The sequence below is a fragment of the Suncus etruscus genome, chromosome 9 (genome assembly GCF_024139225.1).
Source record: "Suncus etruscus isolate mSunEtr1 chromosome 9, mSunEtr1.pri.cur, whole genome shotgun sequence".
Taxonomy (NCBI): domain Eukaryota; kingdom Metazoa; phylum Chordata; class Mammalia; order Eulipotyphla; family Soricidae; genus Suncus; species Suncus etruscus.
This window is the reverse complement of record NC_064856.1, coordinates 108,173,419-108,192,741: the sequence shown is the minus strand read 5'-3', so window position 1 is coordinate 108,192,741 and position 19,323 is coordinate 108,173,419. Positions and strand designations below refer to the sequence as shown.

The 19,323-nt window shown below is 55.3% G+C and overlaps 1 protein-coding gene across 3 annotated transcripts in view; it reads left to right on the top strand.

The window, feature by feature from the left end:
* The window catches only part of MACROD1 (mono-ADP ribosylhydrolase 1), a 99,139-nt gene that overhangs the window by 32,487 nt on the left and 47,329 nt on the right, over nucleotides 1-19,323 (top strand). The window lies entirely within an intron of this gene.

The window sequence follows — 19,323 nt, the reverse complement described above, 5'->3', positions numbered from 1 at the left end:
TGTGGAGTCGGCCTCCTTTCAAGGTAGCTGAGCTAAGCTGGCCTGAACAGCGGTGGTCGAGCTGGGAGTGGCCGGTCTATGCAGACAAGGCAGATTCAGGGCTTGCTGTGCGGAGGGATTGAGAACTGCCGGTCCTCCCTGGACCCGGGCTGGCTCAGACCCAAGGCTTGCAGGGAAAGCTCATTTCCATGAGACTGCAAGCTCCAAAGGGGAGGGGGGGGGCGTTGCTAAACCTGCAAAAAAAAACATCTGCCAGCGCCCGTCAAGGGTTCTCGGTGCAGTGCTGAGAGAAAGGAGAGAGGGGCCGTGTTGTCGGGTGTCAGAGCCAACACCCAGGCCTGCCTGTCGCCCGTGCGCTTCCTTCCGCAGCACCAAAGTGTCAACAGAACCGTTGCTTTCTGTGCTCTGACACAGATCCCTGCCTCCAGGAGGCCTTGCCTGGCTCCACGCTCTGGTTCTTGAGATAAATGATGCCGTGCTTTATTGGGTTCCCTTCCCAAATCATGCCAGTGTCGGCTGTTCGGGGAGGTAGAACAAGGAATTGGTGTGTTTTATTTTATAATATGTATCTGCCTTAAAGGATATGAGGTTGGGGAGCCGGAAAGATAGCACAGCGGTAGGGCGTTTGACTTGCACACAGCCAACCCCAGACGGACCCGGTTTGATTCCCAGCATCCCATATGGTCCTTGAGCCTGCCAGGAGTGATTTCTGAGCAGAGAGCCAGAAGTAACCCGAGTGCCACCAGGTGTGACTCCAAAAAAATAAAATAAAAATAAAGGATATGAGGTTGGGCTTGGGAGGTAGTTCAGAGTGAAGAGTGTATGTCTTTTATTTGGGGGGGGGGTTTTAAGTGAACCCTACAGTGCTCAGGGGTTACTCCTGGCTCTATACTTTGGAAACTCTCCTGGAGATGCTTCAGGGATATGGGATATTGAATTGACCTGTGCAAGGGAAGAGTCCTAGCCCGGTACTATCTGGCTAGTCCAGGAATATTGTTGTGTATGTAAATATTTTAGAGGATTATTATGTTACTGACCCTACCCTGATCGGTGATTGTGCCCTACCCTAGGGTGTGACCTGGCATTCTGCTGCCACCCTAGGGTGATACCTGATTCTGCTTCCACCATTGGGTGGTATCTGATCCCACCATTGGGTGGTACCTGATTCTGGGGGATAAAAACAAGGGTCTAGGGGCCGGGCCTAGAGGTAAGGTGCCTGCCTTGCCTTCGCTAGCCTAGGATGGACCGCGGTTCGATCCCCAGGTGTCCCTTATGGTCCCCCAAGCCAGGAGTGACTTCTGAGCGCATAGCCAGGAGTAACCCCTGAGTGTCACCGGGTGTGGCCCCCCCCCAAAAAAAAAACCAAAAAACAAGGGTCTGTGGAAGGCGAGGGGCTTTTGGCTGGAACTTATGCTGAGTCTTTGGACTTCAGTCTTGTCCACTGAATAAAGCTGAATTTTCATAAGCCTGACTCTCTGCGAGCTATTTACCCGCCATTTCACCTCAGAAACGTCGGCTGGACAGGGTGGCAGACGCGTACACCGAGCTGGAGGGGAAAGACCTCATCCTCCATCCCTCCATCAGTCAACCTCTTCAGGGGCTGACTTGCAACATATAGATGTGTATATATATTGGTTTTTGGTTTTGGGGCCACTCCCAGTGATGCTTAGGGGTTACTCCTGACTATCGCTCCTGGCTTGGGGGACCATATGGAACACCTGGGATGGAACCTTGGTTCATCCTTGGTCAACCACATACAAGGCAAATGCCCTACCACTTCACCACCACTCTGGCCCCAGGAATATATCTTGTCTTACATGCACAAAGCCCCAAGTTTAGCCCCTGGCACCACATCCCCCCTTTAACCCTCCAGTACTGCTGAGAGTGGCCCTGTGACCCCCAGCACTTCTGGACCCCAGCCTTGAATCATCTGGTCTTGTTGGCTGGGAGCACTGGGAATCGGCCCTGGAAGCACTGGAAACCCCTTCCTGAGGAAAAAGAAAAATGAGAAGGCAGGAGACAAAGGGAGGAAGAATATATCTTCTGAGGGAATTGCCATCAGGGTCTAATTTTGCTTTCACAAACTAGAAAATTGATAGCACAAGCAAATGCAAGGACATTTCCCTTGCATGTGGCTGACCCGGGTTTGATTTCCAGCATCCCTTATGGTCAGTGCCCTGAACTCCTTTCTCCGGGAGTGATTTCTGAGTGCAGAGCCAGGAGTAACTGCTTCCTCTCTCCCTCCCTACCTCCTTCCTTCCTTCCCATGGGGGTTGGCCATTCCACATTCTCTGGTCACTCCTATCGGGCTAAGGGGGCCCTATGTGGCATTGGAGACCAAACCCAGGTTGACTGTATGCAAGGCAAATGCCTCTCCCAGGGTGCTGGTTCTCTGGCCTCCAAACAAACCCTCTTCCTCTTCTCTCCCACCACACTGAGCAGTAAATCTCTGGGAAAAGTCTAGGCTGCAATTTTTTCATTTTTGTTTCTTTGTTTTTTTTTTTTTTTTTTTTTTTTGTGGTTTTTGGGTCACACCCGGCAGTGCTCAGGGGTTATTCCTGGCTCCAGGCTCAGAAATTGCTCCTGGCAGGCACGGGAGGACCATATATGGGACGCCGGGATTCGAACCGATGACCTCCTGCATGAGAGGCAAACGCCTTACCTCCATGCTATCTCTCCGGCCCTCTTTGTTTTGTTTTGTGATTTGTTTGTTTGTTTGTTTTTGGGTCACACCCAGCAGTGCTCAGGCATTACTCCTGGCTCTACGCTCAGAAATCGCCCCTGGCAGGCACAGGGGACCTTATGGGATGCCAGGATTCAAACCACCATCCTTCTGCATGCAAGACAAATGCCTTACCTCCATGCTATCTCTCTGGCCCCTGTTTGTTTGTTTGTTTTTGCCACACCTGGCAGTGCTCAGCCTATTCCTTCATCCCCATCTGGGTGCCTGGACTTTGGGTTTTTTTTTCCTGATTTCTTGTTCTCAGTGAACATAGCTACCCTGACTGCCCATCCTTATTCCCCTCAGTGACCTCATAAAAATGGAGAATTTCCCTGACTTTGACCTCAGGAGAGCACTGGCTTTGACTTGATTTATTTTGTGGGGGCCACATCCAGTGGTGCTCAGGGGCTACTCCTGGCTCTGCACCCAGGAATCACTCCTGGCAATGCTTGGGGACTATATGGGATGTCAGGGATTGAACCCGGGTTGGCTGCATGCAAAGTAAGCGCCCTACCCATTGTACTATCCAGGCACAGCTCTGTTTTTTATTTTGGTAAGGAGTTTGGCACACCTGGCTGTACTCAGGGCTGACCATATGTGGTGTCAGGGATTAAATCTAGGTCAGGCCCCAACCCATGCCAGTCAGGAAGGGAGGAAGTTGGCAAGAGAGCTGCAGGCACCTGCCACCCCCCCACACCATGGGTCATGTTGGCACCCCTTCCCCGGGTCGCCATATCCTGAGTATCCAGAGGGTAAAGGGGGGGCATCCTCAGTTGACATGCAAAAGGGTCTGTCATGGTCCCCAGTCTATGACAGGTTACTGGGAGCTGAGAATTAGATCTACGGTGCCAGACAGCCACACACATGGGTCTCAGGCTCCTGTGCCAACCCCCAGTATCCAGCTGGGACATCCCCCTGCCTACTCTGCCAGCTGCCAAGACCTGCCGGCCTCAGGAGCAGCCATTTGGGGCAGTGCCCTGAGCAGGGGTGCTTGTTAAGGTCACCCCACGTCTGACCCTGTGGCTTCTGGCATGGATGCCCGTTTCTGCTGGCTGCTCGCTCCCAGTGCTTGGCCAAATATCAGTAAGTCCCATGGTCCAGTCGCTGATGAACGACCCAGAGTAAGGTGGCAGGACCCTGGCCATCCCTGGCTGCTGGCCGCATCCACCTGGGCGCCCGCTGACTCCAAAGCTATCCATTGTCTGCAGGGCCTGTCAGGGAGGGAGCCCCCGGGCCCCATCAGATCGGCCCTTGAGTCCCCCCGCAGTGCCTTTGCTGGTTTATGGAGCTGTCAAACCAAACCCGGACAATCTCCGTCTTTTATGGGGGTCACTTGTTGTAGCTGTGGAGGAGGGACCTGCTGTGAGCAACCAGACACCAGCCAGACAGCAGAACCCCAGGCTGTGAGGAGGGGAGATGGGAGGGGGGAGACTCATCGAATTCTGGGGACCCTGGGAGGCTGGCGGGGAGAGGATACTTCTGGGAGGAGAATGGCAAGCCGGGCAATGATGCCCCTGCACCCCAGTCCTTGGCCTGGACTCTGTGGCACCTCCAGGACAGTGGGTCTGACTACAAGCCCTGCCTGGGACCGTGGCATTGCAGCTCGGGACTCAGTTTCCCTATGTGAATGATGTAGCCTCTGATTTTGGACAAAGGGACACTCATCTGTTGTCCCCAGGAAGGATCCAAGATTGCTGCTCTTCCAGTGGGGGATGTGGAAGCAGGTGGGCCCTGAGTTGGGGTCCCTCTACCTATAGAGGTGCCCTTGTACCCCATTCTGGTGAGGCCACAATACGGCAATTTCTATGCCAACAAAGTCGGGAAGGGAGCTGGTATCCCTTAGCCCCGATTCAACATTTGGGACTAGTAATGAAAGGGAGTGAGATTTCAGAATACCAAGTTTGTTTTCTTTTGGGGGAATTGGGCCACACCTGATGGCCCTTAGTGATTACTCTTGGCTCTGAGCTCAGAAATCCCTCCTGGTAGGCTCACAGGACCATATAGGATGCCAGGGATGGAACCTGGGTTGACATATGCAAGGCAAACACCCTCCTTGCAGTGCTATCACCCAGTTTGAGTGTTTTTGTTTTTTCTTTTGGGGACCCCAACTCAGCAGTACTCAAGGCTTACTCATGGCTCTGTGCTCAGGAATCACCGTTGGCGGGCTCAGAGGACCCTATGGGATGCCAAGAATCGAACCCGGGTCAGCCATGTGCAGAGCAAACCCCCTCCTTGCTGTGTGTTTGCTCCCCATCCTATCCCAGTTCTGTGTCTGCTGCCACTCAGGTCCAGCTGTGATTTTTGTGGGAGCAGGAGGGACCCCCTGAAGCCAGTGCCAGAGCCCTGGGTGCTGGCTGTAGAACTCAGGGACCCACCTGCTAGGCAGGAACCCACCTCGAAGCTTCTGGAGCTGCCCAGCTCTGAGCTCTGACACTTGTGGCAAAGTGTATTCCCGGGAGCAAGAGAGGGAGACGGTGGAGTGTCCCCCACCTGCACAGGAAGGACAGCCGGAGGTCAGCAAGCCCTTAGCAAGCCTCTTTCCATCCCACCACAGCCCTGGGAGCCTGGGGCTCCCCAGGGGAGGAAAGGGGGACAGAGCTCGGTTCTGCGCCAGGGCTCCGGTGGGCATGCTCCCAAGTCTCCAGGCTCTTGGCCCGGCTGTCGCACCTTCTTAATAAATAACAGCAAATCGCCACTGGGCGGGGGCGTCCTTCCCCGGGTGGCTAATAACACGCTATTAATGCCCCACAGACCGGCGCCGCACTGACGGATGTCCCGCGCCCGGCATGGCCATAAATCAGACTCTCTGGGGACCAGCCCGGCCAAGTGTCATTTTCCATCTTGGTAATGAATTGGGCTGCCCTCCCCCCCCCTCTGGGGGGGCCTGAAGTTCCGATTGCTAAGACATCGCAGGCCGTCCCCTGATTTCTGTGGCCTCCTGCCGGCCTCTACTATGCCTGATCTGTGGTGACATCCCAAAGCATGTTTGCTCTGAGCCTGTTTGCTACTCTCGCTCACTGAGCGGCTGGGCAGGACGTCAGAGCATGGGGTGTCCAAGGGCTAGTTGGAGTGGGGCTGGGGGATACCCCTTCTCCCACTGAGGGGGCGCACAGAGTTAGGCTCAAGTCCCAGGCCTGGGACCCCATGTCTGTGGGTAGTAGATGGGGCAGTGGCTCACTCCTGGGCCCACCACCCAGAAATGGCTCCAGAAATGGTAGCTAGGGATTCCTAAACTGGCCAGCAGGAGGTGCTGGTTACAGCACACTGTGGTTTGGAGCGGTGGCATCAGTGCCCCCATCACGGGGTCCCTCCCTGGCCCCCACTCCTCAGTGATCTGACCTTTCTTTGCTGGAGCCGCCGGTTCGCTGGAGTCCCTTGGGGTGTTGCGCCTCAGGACACAGAGCCTAGGTTCTGCTCACATATCATCCCCAAGGCCCTGGCACACAAGTGAATGTGGGGGGACTTGGGGGCAGTCCGGAACCAATTGGGGGAACCTCTGTGCTTGGCTTCGTCGGTTGCCCCAGGTGTAGATGTGGCTGGAGTCAGCACTGTTGGCTCCCCCGAGAGTGAGGAGCGTGAGTGAGGGGCTGCCAGGGGTGTCCTTTGTTCCCAGGCATGCCCTATGCCCTGCGTCTGTCTGGTGGTTAGCCCCTGCCCCCTTGTTTTGTTGTGATTGTTGTTTTCGATTTGGGGCCACACCCGGCAGTGCTCAAGGCTTACTCCTGGTTTTGTGCTCAGAAATCATTCCTGGCGGTGCTCGGGGGAGCATGTGAGATGCTGGGAATCGAACCCGGGTCAGCTGTGTGCGAGGCAAGTGCCGTTCTTCCTTCCAGCTCTGGTCTCTCTCCTAGATCTGCTTTTCAGGCACAGGCAGGGAGCGGATTCCACACCCAGGCGTGGATTCCTGCCACTCAGGCTGAGTTTGTGAGGCACAGGAAGGGCCCCATTAGTTCACCCTGGGGTTCAGCTATTCACTGGGGGGCCGGGGGGCTTATTGCCATGCACTGCTGAGCCATCAGACCCCGCAGCCCCCCCCTTCTGGAAAACAACAGGGAGGTGCGGCGGTTGGTGGTGGCACCGTCCTGCCTGGCTGCACAGACTCAAAGGTTTTCTTTCTGGAGATGGGGGGTGGGCACGGGCCCGACTGTTCCTGCTTCACCCCAATCTGGCTGTCCAAAATGGAGGACTCCTGCTTCTCGCCACGTCTGAGTCCTCACCTGCCAAGGAAGAAGAGGGGTGATGAGGCCAGGAAGTTGGAGAGTGTCCCCACCCCCTGAACCTGTTCCCTGGGGCCTTCTCTCCCCAAGTTGCAGGGTTGGCTACCCTCACAGGCCCCCATCTGGGCCATGGGGTGCCCTCTTCTGGCTCCCTCCTTGCTCTCTCCTGGCCCGGCCTGGCAGGTCTCCGGAGCTCCTGGCTCAGAGCTGACTCTTCCTCATATTGCCATCGCCCCACTTTTTTGTCTGGATGGTCAAGGACTCTCAAGGGCTCTTAGCTCCCCCAGAGTGCCAGGTGGGATAGAGGGTGAAGGCTGGCAGGCAGAGGGCAGCAAGAAGGGAATTCTAAGAACCTGAGTTTTGCCCGGAGAGATAGCACAGCGGCGTTTGCCTTGCAAGCAGCCGATCCAGGACCTAAGGTGGTTGGTTCAAATCCCGGTGTCCCATATGGTCCCCTGTGCCTGCCAGGAGCTATTTCTGAGCAGACAGCCAGGAGTAATGCCTGAGCACCGCCAGATGTGACCCCCCCAAAAAAAAAAAAACAAAAAAACAAAAACAAAAAAAAAAGGGGCCTGGAGAGATAGCACAGCAGCGTTTGCCTTGCAAGCAGCCGATCCAGCACCAAAGGTGGTTGGTTCGAATCCCGGTGTCCCATATGGTCCCCCGTGCCTGCCAGGAGCTGTTTCTGAGCAGACAGCCAGGAGTAACCCCTGAGCACCGCTGGGTGTGGCCCAAAAACCAAAAAAAAAAAAAAAAAAAGAACCTGAGTTTTATGGGACATTAGGGTGCACCAGGGCCTGACAGCTACTCAAGGTATGCAGACAGATGGGGTGCACCCTGGAGAAGGGGTCCAGGCAGGAGGGACAAGGAGATCAGGTTCTCACACAGGGTGAGAAATGCCTGGCCTCTCATTGTCATGGCACTGTGAGATTCTGTCCGATGGGAAACAGTCATTTCTCAGTGAAAGTGAGTGGTGGTGGTAGGGGTCAGCACTCCCGTCTGGCAGGTCATTTCCACTGGCCAGAGAGGACGGTGACACGTATCCAAGGCCCAAAGCACTCATCAGGCAGCCCTCGACACCCACCCCTGGGAGACACTCCACTTCTGCTCTGGAGCTCACCTCCCATCAAGTCTAGGGAGAAGCACCCACAGGCCTGGTCCTGAACACCCCTCTCACCACACCCCTTGAGCTGGGTCACAGGTGTGGGTGGCCGAGGCCTCTGAGTCCCACCACGCTCTGATGCCACCGTGTAAGGAAAGAGCCACACTACATATAGTAAGTGCTTAAGAAAACTATCCAGTAAACTCCCCACCCTGCTTCCTTCAGCAACTTGAAAATCAAGGGTCGAAATGGGCCACAGACCTTTGCCAACATCCTTCCAGTACCCCGCGTGCTCAAACCCCTGGTTCCCCAGAGTTACTGCTGTGGGGGCTGCCCTTGGGCATCTGGGGTACATCTTGAAACATGACTCAGGTTGGGCCCTGCCCCTGTGGGTGAGGATGGAGTGGTGAGGGCAGAACCGGCCATGGCTAAGCCCCTGGGCACAAACGAGGCATCACGAGAATAGTGAAAGGTGAACTTGCTAAGGACTCACTAAAGAACTAACAACTAAAGGAACCGCTGAAGTCCCAAGAGTTGAGTATCTGGGGCCCCTCGCTGTATGCCCACCACCACCCCTGGACAGCCCCTGCAGCCTGTCTCAGCCCTTCTTGCCTCAGTCTCCCCATCTTCAAGGCTCCAAATTCTTTCTCTATGCTCACATGCCAAAGCACCTTTTGTTTTGTTTTGTTTTGGTTTTTTTTTTTGGTCACACCCGCTGATGTTCAGGGGTTACTCCTGGCTATGCACTCAGAAATCACTCCTGGCTTTGGAGGACCATATGGGATGCTGGGGATCAAACCCAGATCCATCCTGGATCAGCCACATGCAAGGCAAATGCCCTACCACTATGCTGTCGCTCCCCAAAGGACTTGTTTTGGGGTCAACATAAAAGTTTCTATTCACTAGCACTTGAGATATTGCACCGTTGCACTTCCGGTTATAAATAACATCTTGCACCTATTAGGTTTGAAAGGGGGAGATGGAGCCAAGCCTGCACCCCAATTCTCTGCTCTGGGCATCGTGCTCTGGCCAGCCCCATCCCCTGCACCCCCTCAGCCAAGGGAACCAGGCTCCATCCCCTGCCAGATGTGTGTGGCCACCCCTCCAACCTGGAGACAGCCCAGTGTGATTGGCAGAGCAGGATGACAATCCCCACTCATAGGTACAGGGTCACTGATACATGGAAGACAGTCAGGGCTGCCAGCGCCAGCCACTTCCCTTCTCCTGGGCAGTGGACACAGCTGCGCTTGGTGTTATAAAGGGAAGATTTAGGAGGGAAACAAAGGCAGACCTCACACCCTACCTATCCAGCCTTTGGGGTGTGACCAAGTGGTAGTCACAGAAATGGTAGTATGGGGGCCGGAGAGATAGCATGGAGGTAAGGCATTTGCCTTTCATGCAGAAGGTAATCGGTTCAAATCCCGGCGTCCCATATGGTCCCCTGTGCCTGCCAGGAGCAATTTCTGAGCATGGAGCCAGGAGTAACCCCTGAATGCTGCCGGGTATGACCCAAAAACCACAAAAAAAAAAAAAAAAAGAAATGGTAGTATGGTGAGTTTCCCCAGAGGCCATGATGTGTGTACCTACCCATCCGTGTCCACCCACCCATCTGTCCATCATCCACCCATTTATTCATCCACCTACCCACCCATTCTAACATTCTCCTGTCATCTCCCTATCTATCATTCTTAACATCCTTTCCTCCATCCACCCACTCATCTACCCGTCAAGAAAGCCATCCATCTACCCATCCACTCACCTGTTCTTCCATCCATCCACCCACCCATCTACTCACTGATCCATCCATCCATCTTCCCTCCCTCCATCTATTCACCCACTCATACATACATACACCAGTCAATTCTCTATCCACCCACCCATCCATTAATCCATCCATCCATCCACCCATCCATCCTTCCATCCATCAACCCCTCTTTCCATCATTCTTCTCACACCCTGCTTACAGTCCATCCACCTGTTCTTCATCCTCTCCAGCCACCACCTTTTCATTCATCACCTCTTCCCACCTACCACATCCCCACTTACCCTGCCAACCCCCCATCCATTCTCCTTCCCTCCATCCATCCATCTGGCTAAGACGCCTCCTACCCTATCTTGCTCCGGGTACACTGATGGGGATACACTGATCCGGGTGTGTGTGTGTTTCTGTCCAGTGTGGAGGCTGCTGCTTTGCAAAGGGTCACCAGAAGGGTTTGCTCATGGTTCTGTCAGCCCAGCCTGGTAGACTTTCAGGGTGGGGGGAGATGATGCTGTGGTTCTGGGGTCCCTGTCAGTGGTGAGCTGGTCCTATCAACCCACCTTCATCCACAGGATCCCCTGGGCTTGGAATGTTCCTGCTTTGTTCCAGATCAGGGTTGTGTGTGTGTGTGTGTGTGTGTGTGTGTGTGTGTGTGTGTGTGTGTGTGTGTGTGTGTGAGAGAGAGAGAGAGACAGAGACAGAGACAGAGACAGAGACAGAGAGAGACAGAGAGACAGAGAGAGACAGAGACAGATTCATCAGGCATTCTGCATGTCTATGTGTGTGATGCAGACACAGGTGTGCTAGTGACTATGATCATGCCAATGTCACTTTCAGGGGCCGCCTCTCCCTAGGCAGAGCTCCACTGTGATTTGAGGGCACAGTCCAGCTCAGTCCGGGGCTGGCCTTTCCTTAGCCCTGTGAGATGCAATCAGCCAGGCCTGCAGAGATGAAAAGGTCTGTGGGACTTCGAGCCTGGATATGAGGCTGAAGTGCCCCCCGGCCTGTCCCTGTGTTTGGTGACAAGCCCTTCCTGGTGGGTCTTGGTTGGGAGCTGGGAACCACAGCACAGGCAGGGCAGGGCAGGCAAGAGGGTCCAGAAGGGCATTGGCCCAGGGGCAAACGTCAGGGACTGGGGATCAGTACCAACTAGGTGAGTATCCCCCAAGAGCAAGGGCTAGAAGGGAGAGCAAGGGATTGACGCAGGGGGTGCCTGTTTTTTGGTGACTTCCCCTCCTTCCAGCTGGCCTGACCCAAGAGGGGCACCTTGCTGTTGTGGGGACAGGGCAGGAAGAAGACTCCGGAGGGGCCCCGACTGGCCCCAGGGCTTCTGCATCGCCTCTACTCCTTTCTCATTGGCTCTGGTCCCGCAGGGGCTTGGAGGTAGATGTGAGCTGGGCCTGCTCAGCTCTCACTCTACTACTTAAGTGTTTTCCTGACATAACTGGGGCTTAGGGCCAGGGTGCGAGTGGGCTATGTGAGTGGGGGACCGCCCTGGACCCCCCAGCATCTGATCCAAGATGGAGGTGCCCAGAGTAGTGGTACAGGGCTGAGGGCGGGTCCCTTTTCTTCCAAGGCTGCAGGACTACCCTGGCAATTGGGTGTCTGTCCTGTCCTCTCTGTGTGTTAGGGGCAGGGTCAAGAGTGGTACAAAAGGGGGGTCTTGGGCCCGGAGAGATAGCACAGCGGCATTTGCCTTGCAAGCAGCCGATTCAGGACCAAAGGTGGTTGGTTCGAATCCCAGTGTCCCATATGGTCCCCCCATGCCAGCCAGGAGCTATTTCTGAGCAGACAGCCAGGAGTAACCCCTGAGCACTGCCGGGTGTGGCCCAAAAACAAAAAAACAAAAAAAAGGGGGGGGCTTCCAGGCCATGCCCTCCCTCAGGAACACCCCCAGTACTATCTGGGATCTGCTGGGGATTAGGGTTCAGTCTCCCAAGATCACTATGGGCAGAGGCAAGAAGCAGAGTCCAGGCTACTGGAGAGACTTTTCATCTAGTTGGTTTTGGGGTCCCACCTGCTGTGCTCAGGGGGTAACCCCTGGGGGATCAGACCTGTGGATGAAACTCTAGTGGCACTGAATAGCCTATTAGGGGGTCCTGTCCTGTGTCCAGGGAGAAGCAACCGAGGGTCTTGTGATACCCCAAAGAGTGTTGAGGCCAGAGCGGGTGGCGCAAGCAAACTGTAGGGCATTTACCTTGCACACGCTAACCTAGGCCGGAATGCGGTTGATCCCCCATTGTCCCATATGGTCCCCCAAGCCAGGAGCAATTTCTGAGTGCATAGCCAGGAGAAACCCCTGAGCGTCACTTGGTGTGGCCCCAAAACAACAAACAAACCCTAAAGAGTGTTGGCTTTCTTCCTGCCCTACCCCAATCTCCCCACTCTTCAGCTCTAGCACCCCATCTCCAGTGGGAGCCCAACACCCTCTTTCAGCCCTGACAACCTCCCACACCCACTGGAAGTAGAAAGTTGGGGTCCAGTCTCCCCCCCCAAAAAAAAGGTTGGGGTGATTAAGGCCTTTTCTTCTGACAGTGTCCCCCCCAGGGCCCTGTCTTCCCTTCCCCCTCTTCCCCCCAAGTTCAGAATACCCCCACTTCCCGTAAGAAAGCAGCAATGCTGGGAGAATAGTCACAGGAGGGGCCAGGAAGCTATTAGCTTCCTTTTCTTGTTAATTGAAGGAGGAGAAAATGGTTGTAACACTTCAAAGGGACTTAAAGCTCCGAGGCTCAGACCTGCCGCCTTGGAGGGGGCGACTCTGATCTGAGGTGCCCAGCTGGGGGGGGGTACCCGCATGCCAGGGGTGGGAGGGAGTGGCTAGCAATGCTTCTACCATCTCAAGGCTCCCTGAACCCACAGCCACCCCCACCCCCACCAGTGACTCCCCAAACCCAGGCACTTGCGTCTGGGGATGCAAAGCTATAGCCAGGTCTAGAGGCAAAGGCAGTTTTCAGGTCCCCTGACCTTGAGCCTCTGATCTCTGGTGCTGTGTCTCCTGGGGGGAAGAGGACTGGAGACCTTCCCCAGGATCTTGTGGTACCCCAAAAGCCAACTCCCAGCTTCTTTTTTATCTTCTCCGCCTCCTGCAGAATTTCCCTCATCTCTAGGTGTGAACGCTACGTTCTTGGCCAACCTGAAGGCTGTTACCCTTTCAGCTGACAAGGTCCCCTCCTCCAGGAAGTCTTTCTCACTTGTGGTTCCCCTTCCAGCTTCTCATTAATCTCGGGGCTCCCCATGGAGCTGGACATGGAGGCCCTCTCTTTTGTTTGTTTGTTTTTGTGGTTTTTGGGTCACACCTGGCAGTGTTCAGGGGTTATTCCTGGCTCCAGGCTCAGAAATTGCTCCTGGAAGGCACAGGGGACCATATGGGGCACCGGGATTTGAACCGATGACCTCCTGCATGAAAGGCAAATGCCTTACCTCCATGCTATCTCTCCGGCCCCGAGGCCCCCTCTTTTAACATCTCAGCTGCTGGACCCCCCTGGTCAGACCACAGCTCCCAGCCTCACTGCACACAGGGAAGCCCAGTGGCCAAAATGGGGGAGTAGAGATGGGGTGTCTAAGTTAGGGGGGTGTTGGACTCTGTCCCTGGTGCTCAGGTGGCTAAAAAGAGATGATGGAATAGTGCCAAGGCCCAGGGGAGGTAAGGGAGGCAGCAGAGGAAGAAGAAATACAGGGGAGATAACATGGGGGTGGGGGGAAATCCCAGGGGATCTCCCAGATCCTTGACCTTGACCCCAAGTGAGCTTCTTTTTTTTTTTTTGGTTTTTGGGCCACACCCCGAGGTGCTCAGGGGTTACTCCTGGCTGTCTGCTCAGAAATAGCTCCTGGCAGGCACAGGGGGACCATATGGGACACCGGGATTCGAACCAACCACCTTTGGTCCTGGATCGGCTGCTTGCAAAGCAAACACCACTGTGCTATCTCTCCGGGCCCCCAAGTGAGCTTCAAAGGGTCAGGAACAACGAAGTGGCAGGCACACAGCTGGGCCACAGTAAGTTCCTAAGGTCAATGTGGGTCCTGGGGTTCAGCACCCCCAAATCACCTGAGCCCTGTCCCAGAATCATTCATCAGCATTTCAGAGACTCTCCCCACTCCAATCACAAATGGGGTCCCTGGACTCACCAGGCGCCAGCTATACGAGGGTGGGGGTGGGGGTCCCCTATGGGGTTATCCAGAGAGAACTGGGGGGCAAAGCTGGTCCTTAATCTCCCAGGGTGCTTTGCGGCTGTTCTGGGGCTACCCCAACATTGAACCCTTGATCCGTCCATCTGCTGAGCCCCATGGCGACTGTCCTCTCCCTCCCCCATTGCACCCAGAGACTTGGCCACCCCCCCAAGGAAGCTGCACCCCAGGTCTGACCCTGCGGCCAGGGCTGTGGCTTGCGGTGAAGACGACGGCGGGGCTGGACTTGGAAGATTTATGACTGGGGTTAAAATTTAATTTGGAAGATCCCAGCCGGCGAGTCGGCGCCCCAGACAGTGGCCATGTCCGTCCCAGGTCCCCCAGCTCTGTGGTCAGCCGTAGATCTCATCATGGCCCTGTGCTCTTCACTCAAAGAACAGGGGACCCCTTGGAAGAGATGGGGTGACGTGGAGTGATGGGACATTTGTCTACACCCTATTGTCCCTTCTTGTTTTGGGTTCTCCCCTGGCTGGTGAACCCCCAAAGCCATCTTGGGTCCCTCTGCCCCTGATGGGGCCACCCATCAGGTGGGCCTTTGATTGGAACTTATGGAGCAAGCAGTAGGGGTGTCAGGGGTGGGGGGGCTTCGGAGAAGGGGTGAGGGTTGGGTTGTTCCTCATCCCAGGGTGCCAGGAGGGGGCAGCCAGTTTTCTGCCCTGTGTGCTGGTGGCCTGGGCAGTTCAAGGTTCAGTGGGCATTGTGGATACAGCAGGGGGTACAGGCAGTGACAACAACGGCAGCTCCTGAAGGTCCTGTGAGGGGGGCAAAGTGGGGGCCAGAGTATGTGAGTGACTGCATGAGAGTGTAAGGGTGACTGTATATGGTATTTGTGTGTGGAGGTCCCTTTCCCATGTCCACCCTGACTCCATAGTGCTCATCAGTGCCTGGGCTCAGGGCCCATGTTTCTTTGGGGGGGGCACACCCCGTGGTGCTCAGTGGTTACTCCTGGCTCTGTTCTCAGAAATCGCTCCTGGCAGGCTCAGGGACCATATGGGATGCTGGGGATCAAATCCAGATTTGTCCCAGGTTGGCTGCCTGCAAGGCAAACACCCTACCACTGTGCTCTCTCTCTGGCCCCCATGTTTCTTGAATACCAAAAAGTTTGGAGCCTGAGCCCATAACCACAGTGCAATGGGTAGGGCATTTGCCTTGTACAAAAGCCATCCAGGTTCGATTCCCGGCATCCCATAGGGTTCCCCAAACCTGCCAGAAGTGATTCCTGAGTGCAGAGCTAGGAGGAACCCCAAGAGTCAATGGGGAGTTGCTCTATGGGCTGGAGATCAACAGCGGGTGGGGTCTGGCCTTTTAACACCCCCTACAATTGTGTGTGCCTTGGGGCTGCCGCTGTCCTGGGCTCGGCCCCCACAGAGAGGGGTTTCTCGGGGTAGGGTCTTGGGAGCTTGCCCCCTCCCCACTCGCACACGGCCGACAGCTCCCATCCCTCTCGGCCCTATTTTTAGGAGGTGACGATCCAGCTGTGAAAATTCGCTCCCGCACATGTTTCCACGTGAGGCGGGCTTGGCCCCAAGCTGTGGAGACGGAGGAAGAGGAAGAGCAGGGATGGGGTGCGGGTGGTGGGGAGCATGGAGCACAGGCAGGCCTGGAGCACGAGGCACCGACAGGTCTAACTTGGGGTATCCCCACTCCAGGCCCACCTCCACTCTGCCAAGAGCAAGCCCCCTATCTGCTCTGCCTCAGTTTCCCAGCTGTGAACCTTGGACTGCTGCAGTGTTACTTCCTGGTAAAACTCCTCACCTCTTTGTGGGAGCCAGACTCTACCTGTGTCCCACCCCATCCCCTATGCCACGGCTCAGGGACCCACATCTCTGCCCCCTGCACTGGTGAGTCAGGTAGAGGGGGCTGCTGAGGACACAAGGAAGATCTCAGCATTGTTGTGTGACCTTGAGCCAGAAACACAACCTTTCTGAGGTCACTTCCTCCTGAGACCTGGTCTCCCAGAGTTGCTCTGAGGTGCTGTGAAGGGACCTGGGGAACCCTTCGGTGCTCTGCTGCTGCTTCTTGTCCACTGTCCAGGTCTTTTTTCCTCGGGAGAGGCAGGTAGGGGGTGGGAAGCGAACATACGCTCTTGGTTCCAGGAACCTGGTACTCTGCTTCTCGGAGTCCCTGCATGGTTCTGGTGGGGACTGCGGTATTTCCCCCCAGGTGACACCTGACATTCACTCCCTGGAGGTCTTTTGGGGAGGCAAGAAACCCCGCACACAAACTCAAACGCTCACACACCCACACTCACACGCCATCTGACGTGCCAGACCCAGGCTTTGGCCCAGCACACACTTACATCATGTTACTGCTGTCTCTCCTGTCACTGCCTTGTCCCCTGCATCTGTCCCATTCCCCCCCACTCACCCCAGGGCCCCGAAGGCTCATCCTAGAACAGCACAGAAGTGGGCAGTAGGCCTAGCCCTGTGGCAGCAGAGTAGACGAGGAGCAGACGAGCCAGGGTGAGGCCGGTGCATGGCTCCAGGGACCCTCAAAAACCAGCAGTGTGTGTTGAGTGGGGGGTTTCCTCCCTGGCCCCCCAAAAGCAGGGCCCTTCTACCCATCAGCTCTGGGCCTCCCAACCCTTTGTAAGACAGAGTAGCCGAGAAATTGGAGGCTTTCACCTTGTGGGGGGGTCACCCTGAGATGACTGCTGACCCTTTTCCACTGTTATTTATTATTTGGGGGGCTACACCCAGCAGTACCCAAGCCTGTGCTTGGGAGTCACTCCCAGCAGAGCTGGGGGACCGGTTGGTGCTGGAATTAAACTGGGCTTAGGCACATGCCGGGCTGTCTCTTGAGAATCTGAAGGGACGGGCCCGAGCTGGGGTTCACAGGTCATCTGGGGGGTGAGGGACCCTTCCCTGGCCATACAGAGAAGCTGCAACAGGAAGGAAGAGCAAGGGGGCCAGAGTGATAGCACATTGGGGAGGGCGTTTGCCTTACACACGGCCCACCCGAGTTTGATCCCCGGCATCCCATATGGTCCCCAGAACTCTGTCAAGAGTGATTTCTGAGCTCAGAGCCAGGAGTAACCTCTGAGCACTGCTGGGTGTGGCTCAAAAATAAAAAACAAAACAAAACAAAAAAAATACTGGAGCACGTGTTGGGGGGTTGGCCTCTTTGCAGATACACCTCGTCAGGGGCACTGTTGCTGTCCTGGTGGCCAGGTCAGGGTGCACACAGTTTTTGAGTTGGGCTGTTCAGTGGGGGTCACACCCCACTTGGGGCCCTGGGGGGTCAAGCACGGCAGTGCTGCCAGGCACTGTCCAGGAAATGGCTTGTGCTTGTTGGATGTGGTCCCTCAGGGATTCTAACTCTGGATTGTGCTTGTAAGGCAGCAGGTTCTAGAAGCCCTGTAAGTCCGAAAGGCAGGTGAAGGGAAGTTTTTTGTTATTTATTTATTTATTTTTGTGGTTTTTGGGTCACACCTGGCAGTGCTCAGGGGTTATTCCTGGCTCCAGGCTCAGAAATTGCTCCTGGCAGGCACAGGGGACCATATGGGGCGCCGGGATTCGAACCGATGACCTCCTGCATGAAAGGCAAACGCCTTACCTCCATGCTATCTCTCCAGCCCCGGTGAAGGGAAGTTTTAAGTCTCAAGGGATCTGGGGCTGGGGCAACAGCCCTGCATTTGCCCTCCATGCAGCCAACTCAGGTTCAATCCCTGGCGTCCCATAGGGTCCCCTGAGCCTGTCAGGAGTGATTCCTGAGTGCAGAGCCAGGAGTAATCCTTGAGCTCCACCGGGTATGGCCCAAAAGGCAGAAACAAACAAACAAACAAACAAAAAAAAACGAGAGACCCTGTACATGGGTCATATTTCCTATTTAGCTAGTATTGGACAAGTTTATTTTACGTTCATATTTGTTTTTCATTATTTTTGAAAAGAAATTTTTGTTTTGGGTTTTTGGGTCAGACCCGGCATCGCTCAGGGGTTACTCCTGGCTCTACGCCAGAAATCGCTCCTGGCAGGCTCGGGGAACTATATGGGATGCCGGGATTCGAACCACTGTCGTCCTTCTGCATGGAAGGCAAACGCCTTACCTCCATGCCGGCCCCTTGTTTTTCATTATTTGGGGGAGATCGTGTGTTGGCCACATCTGGCAGTCCTCAGGGGTAGTCCTCACATGCTGCTCAGGAGGGACTCCCTGACAGTGCTCTGAGGAACCTAGATGGTGCTGGGGATGGAATGCAAGGCAAGGGCCTTAATAGCTCCTTCTTGTCTCTCTGACCCAGGGCTCTGATTTTTAAGCCTTCCTTTCTCTTGTTTATTGTTTCTGTGGTTACCAGGGGGTGCACAATTGTTTCTGGTCACAGGGCACCAGAGATTGCTCATTTTATTGAGGTCCCAGAGGTCACTCTCTTTACTGAGCACAGAAAAGGGAACATAAAGGGCAGGATTACAGGGCAGCATGTGGGTATGAGGGGTGGAACTGGGGACCGAATTGTGGCCTCATGCTTGCAAGGCAGATGCTCTACCACCTGGCTGTTTCTTTTGTTGGATTATGGGCCACACCCAGCTGTGCTCAAGGCTTACTCCTGGCTCTGCACTCAGGGATCCAGCCTGGTAATCCTAGGCGGCCACATGGAATGCTGGGGATCGAACCCGGGTCGGCGAGTGCAGGGCAAATACCCTACCCATTGTGCTATCGCTCCAACCCTACCAGGGCTATTTTAATGGTTTGTATTGGTTTGTGGGGGAAGCCAGGCTTGGTTAATTGTTTTATTGTTTTTGTTTTGTTTTGGTTTTGGTTCATACCGGGTGGTGGCGCTCAGGGGTTACTCCTGGCTCTCCATCCCGGGCCATCCTTGTGCAAGGCAAATGCCCTACCTCTGTACTATCTTTCTGGCCCCATTGGTTAATGTTTACAACATGAGACCAGCTGGCCTTCTAAGCCGTGTTCTGTGGTTCTGCCCCTTTGGACTTCCAAAAGCTTCTTCTGAGGCAGCATCTGACAGGGCTCAGCCTTCTGGGGTCTCCCACCAGAGACCCCAGCTCAGTCCCTCTGCCCATCCATCGTGGCAGGCGAGCAGGGCCACGGTTTGAACCCAGGGCCTCGGTTTGCGCCCAGCTGGTCTGCTGGGAGGATTTATTGCGCGGTTAGTCAATAGTTCGTTTGTTTTGTTATCGACCTGGCAGGCAGCAGGCAGGAGCCCCACGGCCCTGCTGTCCCCTTCTATCTGCTGAGCCTGGACCTGAGCATGCCACTGGGCAGTTGGGGGACCCTTGAGCTCCCCCTTCCCATCAGGCATCCTGCTACTTGCAGCCCCTGTGCCCAGCCTGACCTGGCAAGACTCAGCTCGGGGTGCCCTAAAGGTCCGGGCTTATTGCCTCCC